The sequence below is a fragment of the Chenopodium quinoa genome, unplaced genomic scaffold (genome assembly GCF_001683475.1).
Source record: "Chenopodium quinoa cultivar QQ74 unplaced genomic scaffold, ASM168347v1, whole genome shotgun sequence".
NCBI classification, from domain to species: Eukaryota; Viridiplantae; Streptophyta; class Magnoliopsida; order Caryophyllales; family Amaranthaceae; genus Chenopodium; species Chenopodium quinoa.
In genome coordinates, this window is record NW_018743850.1 from 6,449,708 (window position 1) to 6,456,919 (window position 7,212).

General features: G+C 31.8%; 1 long non-coding RNA gene and 1 other non-coding gene across 2 annotated transcripts; one reads left to right on the forward strand and one right to left on the reverse strand.

Moving 5' to 3' along the window:
• Positions 1–3,303: 3,303 nt before the first annotated feature.
• Positions 3,304–6,650, reverse strand: LOC110685649. The gene is made up of 3 exons (XR_002504100.1): positions 5,571–6,650; positions 3,886–3,946; positions 3,304–3,671 (listed from the first exon to the last, which is right to left on the reverse strand). It is a non-coding gene; the product is annotated as an uncharacterized LOC110685649 (long non-coding RNA).
• Positions 6,497–6,578, forward strand: TRNAS-GCU. The gene has a single exon. It is a non-coding gene; the product is annotated as a tRNA-Ser (tRNA).
• Positions 6,651–7,212: the final 562 nt, after the last annotated feature.

Sequence of the window (7,212 nt, forward strand, 5' to 3'; positions counted from 1 at the left end):
TATATATAATATAATTGAAAGAGGGAAGAAAAGCAAAGTTATGTAGAAAATAATTGAAAAAACATTTGGAATTTTTATATACCTAATTTATGTAGAAGCAGTTCCAATGATATAAACTTCATAATTGTTAAACTAGTTTTTGGTCCAAAAAATGTCCAAAACCATTATAATATGAAATTAAAACCGTTGTTTAGTTTTAAATTATAAAATAAATAAATGGATTGGAGCATTTGGGCAGATATAATGGGCAAATATAGTGTTAGTGAACATAATTAATTATTACTTTAATTTATTTTTATTTTTTTTTGAAGTTAAGTCTCTTTTTCTTTAAGGAAAAAAAATAAAAAATTAAGTATCTTATCTATTAAAAATAAGATAGTAAGATGATGATATGAACACAAATAATATATCTTAGATGGTAAATTATTTGTCCAATACGTGAAAATTATAGGTTCAACCCATTTTTATGTGAAATAAAAGTGATTAAAATGGGTTCGGCCCGATTTTAGGCGGACTTTCTACATAAAATTTTGGAGAGAAATTATTTTTATTAGGCAGGCCATGGAGAAGCATTTTTCACTTTTTATTTTTATTTTATTTTTTTTGCCTGATTTGAAAAGCTTAATTTAATGTTATGGGGTTTGGGTCAGCCCAACAACCTATGCCCGACTCGCCTTAGTTTTTTATCATTCGCTTAGCCATAATCACCTCTATATATGTGAAGCTTATTAAATAAATTGTAAATGAGGAATAGTACGGTTTGTTCAGGAGAATATGTCATGAAAAACGAGTGACAACAATTGAGTACACATAGAGAATATAGAGAATTTATCACAAAAAACGAGGAATGACAATCGAGTATTAATAAAAAATCACGCATGAAACGATAAACCAATTATGTCTGAACTTATTTTTGCTAATATGATCTAATCTGAATTTATTTTTTCTAATCAAATCTAAAATAAGTCAAAATAAAGTGAACTAAACGTGGCCTTAGTTATTATTGAATTCTTGATTTCTGCACCTATACTCCTCAATCCTATTTAGTGAAAATTCTATTTTCATGTTTAAAATTTTAAAACTTCGACCACAAATTTTCATTAATATTTATAAAAAAAATAAAAATAAAATAGTAAGCTAACATATTGTTGGATATATTTCAATGCTTATAATAAATTTTTTAAAAAATTATATTAATGCATAATAAAAAGATATTGATGGTTAAAAATCGCGTAAAATAAAGCAGACACAATATTATGAAAACAAAATGACATTGAACAAATATCTAAATAAAAAAAATCCAACAAAGAAAAAATAAAAGATCTAAATACAACAAAAAAAATATAATTCCTTTGTTTTTTTAGTAGAAACATTTTCTTTATCGTGATTGCCAAACCACAACTTTAACGATTAATATCTCTAATTAGTAATAATTAAAAATTATAAAAAGTTTATATTAATAAAATATAGTTCCTTTATTCAAATTATGTGACACGTTTGTCAATGCAAGAATTCAATCGAAATTATTTAGACTTATACCATTGTAAAAAAAAATAAAAAAATTAAAAATTAAATTTTAATTAAGTACCCATTGAAACAAATTTAATATGATTGACATGACTATGTTTTATACATCTATAAATCACAAATGTTTGTCAAAACAAAGTTTAAGAATAATGTCAAAAATCAATATATACATATCTAATTTGGAACAGATGAAGTATATAGATTGAGACGATTTAAACAAGCTCCCACATGACTATGTTTTAATATACTATAAATCACAAAAGTTAGCCAAAACAAAATTTGTATAGCGTCAAAAGTCAAAACGTGTTAACTTAAAAAACGGAAGAAGTATTCGAGTTGGAGCCGAGTGAAGAGAGATGAATAAGGAAGAGAAAAGGGAGACGAAGGAGAAGGGAGGTATTAGATCAAAGGATGAGGAAATGAGAGAGAGAGAGATGGGAGATAAGAGAAGGAGATGAGATTTTAACTTATTAAATATCATTAAATCTCCATATATTTAACAATCATATTAAATTAGAATCAATTAATCTCATTTTATAGTCTTCAAAAAAAAAAAACAAATTTTTTTAAAAAAATCTCATTTTATATGCAACTTCATGAGATATTTTTTTTGTTGGTAAGGAGAAGGGCTCTACTAGTCCAGAACATTTCACAGGTTCTTCCAACCTGGGAAACTTCATGAGAGATATGTTACTCATTAGTGGCGGATCTAGAGGGTACACAGAGGTACAGCTATACCCCTATTTCGCGAAAAAAAAAATTGATAGTAAAAAGACCGCCTATATCTAATAGGAAGTCTCTTAGATAATGTTATGTAGTTTGCCGTAGCAACTAATCAGTTCGCCTTTTTTGTGTTAAATTCAAAGAGACATCCTATTTAAAAAACTGGTCTTTTAGGTGATATTTTTAATATTTTCCACGCCATACTAGTACTTTTTCAAAGAGACCTATTGCTACAAATAACAGGTCTCTTAGGTGATATTGTTAATTTTTTTCCACAATAGATTAGTACTTTTGATCAAAGAGACCTATTGTTACAAATAACAGGTCTCTTAGATAATCTTTTTTTTTAGTCACATATTTAGTTACTCAATTATAAGCCTTGTTGTCGGAAAATAGGGTGTATAGTACACACAAATACTAATACAATAGTGAAATGGTTTATTAACTCAAAATTTAGTGAGGAAAAAAAATTATATATTAAGCTCCACATATTACTTTATACTTTGTAATTATTTTTTTTTGTTAAATTTAATTTCGTACCTCCATTCCCCAAATTCTAAATAGGGTGTATAGTTCAAACTGCTTCCAATTTATGGAGAATTGGAAGCGGTTTTGGCGCCAAACCGCTTCCAATTCTCCATTTTTTTTATTATTAACATAATAATATTACAAGTGACCTTTCACAATAATTTTAGTATTATTAATTAATAATAAAATAATATTATTAATCGATATAAAATTATTATTATTAATTATTAATAAAATTAATATTATTGATTAATAATAATATTAATATTACAAACAATAATACAATGATATATATAACACGAAATAATTATATATATTAAAATTAACATCATTAATATATTTAATGAACAATAATATTTAATTACACCAAAATATTAAACACACTCTGTAAGAATGGCAAACGTCCATGTTAGTCAAGGGCAAAAAAAAAAAAAAAAAAAAAAGGGAAGCCCAGGCAGGCTGCACAGCCAGCCCAGGCAGGCTGCACAGCCAGCCCTGGCAGGCTGCACAGCCAGCCCTGGCAGGCTGCACAGCCAGCCCTGGCAGGTCGCACAGCCAGCCCAGGCAGGCTGTGCAGCCTTGATCGTGGTTCCTCTGGGTTATGAGGTTGCGGAGTTCCTCAAATAACTGAGCTTGGGTTGTGTTGTTCACCGTCATTTGTGCGTCTTGCTGTTGACGGAATAGCTCAAAACAACCTTCGATTTTCTGCTTCAAAAACAAAGCTGCTGTGATGGAACCACCTTGACGACCTCCTGTGTTAACCATATCAGCAACTCCTGATTTCATTGAGTCCAAGTAACTTTCTTCCAAAGGCATCCTCCAGAGTTTCTCTCCAGTAGCTCCTGATGCAGAAAACACCTCTTTGGCAAGTGCATCATTGGGTGTAAAGACACCTGGAAAACAAGCAGGGGATGAATAAAAAAGCCAGTAGGATAGGAGAAACTCTTCTATTTTTTCAAGATACAATTAATTGATGAAAGCATATTTAACTCATATCCTCACATGATCAGGCTAAACAATAAAAATCTTGATGCACTATGATGACAACATCAACCACACTAGGCAAATTAGCTACTGGTAGGGAAAGATCATAAATATGCACTTAACCTGCTATGGAAGGTCCCAGAGCAACAACACAGGCTCCAGTTAATGTTGCGAGGTCAATTATCTGCCAAAGAAGGTACATCATGATGATTAGTGCATCTCTTAGATATAAATTTTACACAAAGATAAAGGTTTGTCAAAGATAAGTTTTTCAGTACTACTGTATAAAAAAAGTCCATTAATATCTCATTATAATTACACTATCTGATCATCCACAAAAACATATTTTCATGTACTGCATAATAAACTTTGCCTTTGAGAAGCTTAACAGCTCCATGACCTCTATATACATCAACCGTCAAAATTTAGTTGGATTACTTTTTTGCAGCGAATAATCGAAGTCACTCACCTAGAGCTAAAGCTCATCTAATTTTGAATGAGATACATAATATTTCAACAAAGAATAAACTCTCAAGACAATATTCTACTTCGTGATCTTGCATTGAAAAATGCTCGGTGCACTGGGAATTACCATCAGAAGTTTTCTAGGCTGGATAGGTTTATTTTTTCCAAGGACATCAATGTAACAAACTACAACAGACCACCTGTGAGTCTGTGACCCTCACTAACATGAGGCGGCAAGACAAGCACTAGCAACAACCAACCAAACAGCAGCCAGGCAGGAGGCCAAACAAGCACTTGGTAGTGGGTAGAATAACTGTATTTTTATAGGGTACGCCCATCCGGTAATCTACAATCTACTAAGCTCCGACTAATCCGAAATCCATCCTGTCCATGTCTTAAATGAGGGAATTACTTTGTTTACAGGATAACTACAGAGTATCATAACAGTAGTGTCTAGAGCAAAATGATATCTAATCATTGATTTTCAGCAGGACATGTTGAAAAAGTAGTATTATACTAATAATTATCCATATTTTTGTTCTACCCACAAAGCAAAATCATAATAAACAGCCATTTTACAGATTAACAATAAATTAAACAGCACAATTTGTCTCTTCACTTTGTCAGAATCTTCAGCAATACTCACTTGTTAAAAGAGAAACAAAATGCCAAAAGTGTTTCCCTAAATCCTTAAAAAACCAAAAATTAAGATTTTTCATACATTAAAGAAGGAAGAGTAGGAAAGAATCATCATGAATTTCTCGTATACCCTTCAATTAATAAGGAAACTACATCAAATGACCACTAAATTGACTAGATCAATAACAACAATAGAGCCACTTCACAGAAGCATTTTTTTCATATATACATATAAATATCGCAACTATATAATGCCAATTATCATAACCTCAAACCACTTCATTCAGCTTTAGTCATTTACCAAACATTGAACATTACTCCCTAACCTACATAATTAAACACCATAACAACTACAACAACACCCTTTCACTGACCACATCACACTAATAACCAATTTTACACACCATTAAGAAATAGTTCATTTACTTTAAATCATCAAATACCATTCAGATGAACTGAAACTTTTCCAAATCCTTAAGGCCAATTTTTCCATCCTAACTATGAACAACTGAAATAATATGTCACATTTTAATTTTTTTAAGGCCAATCAAGTTCTTAATTACCAAATTAACACAACAAACCAATTGAGATAATACTACCCTTACCAATTGCAAACATCCAGAGAAATTAAAAATTGCAAGCAACTGCCCACCTTCTCACAAATTCACAATTAGCTATTACATAAAAATAACAAAACAACTGACCTTTTCAGCAGGATTACGGGCCCGTCCACAGCTTCTACCACCCCTTCTTTCCCTCTGACCGCCTATGGCACAAATAACAGGAATTTTAGAGAAATATGCAAAGAAACCTTAAATTTGAAATCTAAAGGGGAAAGTTTAAAGAAGCTCATACCATGAACACCAATAAAAACCCTAGAAATCAAACCACAACGTCGTTATCTCTCGCGACCACCGTGACCATTAGTGAATGAGGAGGGAGAAGAAAGAGAGAATTTAATCTGTGAGCGGCGGTGGTTATGGATGTGGTTGCAGCTGCGGCTATGGTTGCCTTCATCTTTGAGGAGAAGGAGAGTGAAAGGAGAACGCGAAATGAAGGAAAAGCGGGGAAGGGTTCATATTTTATTTTGGATCCCGCTATTTTTTTTTAGAAAGGGCAGCGGTTTGGAGTTTGAACCGCTTCCCATTACATTTTTGGGAGCGGCCCAAACTGCTTCCAATTCTATCCCCTTTTTTTTTGGCCGGGTTTTTGTAGGGAATTGGAAGCGGATTTTAATAACCGCTTCCAATTTGTGGCTTCCCATTACCTTTTTTCTTCTAGTGAACCTAAATAATAATTACTCGTATAATTATATAGAGTAGAATACGAGTATTAGCTTCTCTTAAAAATGTTACAATCTATCAACTTCTCTAAAGGTGAGAATCAAGGTAGGCTTAGTGGTTAGAGACCCTCCTTCCATCCCTATGAGAGGAGTTCGATTCTCACCTCGAGTAAGTGGAATCTCTAATTTTCCCCTTACTTGCAAGAGATTTCTTCTTACCTTAAATAATAATAATAATAATAATATAAAAAATAAAAAAAAATAAAAACTTCCCTAAAGCAAGGAGAATTCTTACCCTCTTTATTCGTATATAATAATAGTAAAAGTTATGTTGCATGTCATCATCAAGTCGCTTTGGCCGAGTGGTTAAGGCGTGTGCCTGCTAAGTACATGGGGTTTCCCCGCGAGAGTTCGAATCTCTCAGGCGACGTGTGTTTGCTTTTTTGGACGAAGCAGATTTTCCACAATACACTCCGTTGACAATTTGACACTCTGACAATTTTACCACTAGCATTAGCCTCAAAGACATATGTCTTTTTTCGACAAAGATACATGTCTAATATGCAATGATCTTTTAAAAAAATATTGACTTACGTAGAAGTATTTTTTTATTTTATGTTTGAAAGTGAGAATTATTATATTTATTTATCTCATTGTATTTTCACTTAATTTTTTTTTTTTTTTTTTTGAATGGAATAGGAAGGGGTGATTTCATTAAGGGTCCGTTTGGTAGGGTGTAAAACATTTTCAATGTAAAATGGTATTTCATGAAAATCATTTTACAATGGAAAACTCAGTTTCAAAAAAGTTTTCCGTTGTTTGGTTGAATGGAAAATGATTTTCCATTTTAAGCATTTTCCATTGTTTGATTGAACTGAAAATTCAATTGTGAGGGAAAATGTTTTCCCTCCACTTGTGATGGAAAATGTTTTCCTTCTAAATCGGGGGGAAAATGTTTTCAATAAGCTGGAAAATGATTTTTCACCCCAAGTTTTACATTTTAATGTCTTACACCAAACCAAACAATGTAAAATGGGAAAACACTTTTCAGTGAAAATGTTTTA